Source organism: Octodon degus, unplaced genomic scaffold, assembly GCF_000260255.1.
Source record: "Octodon degus isolate 3935 unplaced genomic scaffold, OctDeg1.0 scaffold00071, whole genome shotgun sequence".
NCBI lineage: Eukaryota > Metazoa > Chordata > Mammalia > Rodentia > Octodontidae > Octodon > Octodon degus.
The window spans coordinates 9,466,822-9,469,069 of NW_004524647.1; the positions used below are offsets into that span (position 1 = coordinate 9,466,822).

The following is a 2,248-nucleotide window of genomic DNA, read 5'->3' on the forward strand; positions in this document are numbered from 1 at the left end:
CAATCCCTTGAGGCACTGTGAAGTCAGTACTGCTTATTGGCTTAAAGGAACAGTATACAAGGGTTTCAATGACCAGACAGCTCCTTCCTTGATCTTCCTCTCTCATTTATGGGAATAGCCAGGTCCCAGGGATTTGATAAAATTGATACTGGAGATATTGCAGCAGATCCGATGTAGCAGTGGTGTTGGTTCCTCCTCGTACACAGCATGTTCAAGTGGAACAAGAGTGGTTGACGTGCTGGGCATGAAAACAGTAAAAGAGGGCTTGGAAGATGTCAATTTTGAGTAGCTTTTTAGGAGAAGACTTGGAGACCAGGCCTTGGTTGGTGAGCACAAGGGCATCTTCCCTCCTTGTCTGGGTGATGGAGACTGTTTCACCTAATGATTTCAGGGCCCTGAGCTGGCCAGGTGGGAGCACGGATGAGCAAATAAGCTGGGCAAGACTGGGGGGCTTGGGTGGGGCCCACTGCCACTTTGGAGTCTCTAAGTACCACTGCTCTTCACATTTCTCCTTCTCATTTCTGCTTTAGGCCAGGAAGGAAGATGACCTTCATGGAGACTGGGTGGCCCAGGCAGGAACCTCCTTTCTCTTGGCAGCTCCAGCTCCTCAGTTTGGGTTCAACATGGAGAATCTAAAGCAAATACAAAGAAGGAAATGAGACACCTCCCTTGATTTCTTAAAAATACATTTGATTTGTAGGCCCCAAAGTGCTATGGTAGTAATTCTCAAGCTTGATTTTTGTGTCTTACTGCTGAAGATAATCATGGTTCTGGTGTTATAAAGTATGCTCATTCTAGCTTCCCAACTTCAGTATAAACTCCATAGGCAGTGGCCTCTCTACCCCGCCCTGTGTTCAGCAGGGGACTGATAATTATACACAGAGTTAATACGAACAGTAATACTTAGTGTACTGAACAGACCTAAAAGAATGTCATTCTCTGACTTGAAGGTATTTCATTATTCTATTTATCTATTTAGTAGAGGGTATACAGGGTCTCACTACACAGGCTGGACTCGTAGTGATCCTCCTGTTTTCAGCCTCCCAAGCACAAGGGTTACAGGTGCGTGCTACCGCGCCCAGTATCAGTCTAGGTCTCAGCATGCCCCTGAGGTGGGACCGGTACAGCACACTGGGGAATCAAACCCTGGTCCCTGCACCTACCTAAGCAGACACTTTAGTTTGCTGAGGGGTCTGGCCAGCCCTATTTTCGTTAATCGTGCTGAAATTTCAGAAGTGCGTTATAGTAGTATACTAATTCTTTACTGTAACAGTATGTGACGGCTGGCTGGCGTCTTATCTGAAGAGGACTGTACAGAAGCATGGGCAGCTTATAGCTTTTTCAAAATCACTGGACTTTGCTGCCCACTAACTCATGGAATGCCTGGCCTTCAGATAATGTATTATTGAAACTATAATGTAGTTTTAATGACTTTTATTTCATTCTTCACTTCATTTTTCCTTTATTACTCCCCCTTTCTAATAAGACTAACCTCATTTTCAGAAGGAAACAATTTTTTTTATTTTGTTTTTGTTTTTGAGATAGGGTCTCACTATGTATTTCAGGTTGTCCTTGAACTCACTAGTAGCACAGGTTGACGTTGAACTCTCAGAAATCCTTCTGCCTCAGCCTCCTGAGGGCTGAGGTTACAGGCATGGGCCACCATGCCCAGCAGGAAGTAAGGTTCAATTACATGCTTCTCCAATTTGCTTAGAGTCATAAATTATTCCACGAACTCTCCTTTAGTTCAGGAGACTAAAGTTTCTGGTTTACCGCCTCACAATCACATAACGTGTGCATGTCAACATTTAAAAAGGAATCATGAATCACAGCCTTAAAGAAGATGGCCCTAGAATGTGCAGGTTAATTAAATTCAGCGGGTAACAGGTCTTCTTTAGAAGGTTTGAGCACCAATGCAGATGTCTGTTTGACCAGTAGATGAGACAGATGTGTTGGTTACTCTTCTCTCATTGCGGAGACAAATACCTGACACCCAAAGTTAAAGGGGTGAAAGGTTTATTTAGCTCACAGGTTATAGAGGTTTCAGTCCATAATCAGCTGGCATGGTAGACAGGCATTGCAGAGGAGAAATGGCTCACAATGGGCAGAAGGTAGCAAAGCAAGTAAGAGATGATCATAGCCCTTTCTACCTCTTTCATGCTCTCCCAGCTTCTTAGGGTTAGTAGCACTCACACCCTTAATCCTAGTGCTCTTGATCTTAGCATTGCACCATCAATCAATTCCAGTG

General features: G+C 44.2%; 1 protein-coding gene and 1 pseudogene across 2 annotated transcripts in view; one reads left to right on the forward strand and one right to left on the reverse strand.

The window, feature by feature from the left end:
- The window catches only part of Pfkfb3 (6-phosphofructo-2-kinase/fructose-2,6-biphosphatase 3), an 89,975-nt gene that overhangs the window by 34,715 nt on the left and 53,012 nt on the right, over positions 1 to 2,248 (forward strand). The gene's annotated exons all lie outside the window — the stretch shown is intronic.
- Positions 1 to 2,248, reverse strand: part of LOC101561145 — a 20,776-nt pseudogene that overhangs the window by 14,834 nt on the left and 3,694 nt on the right.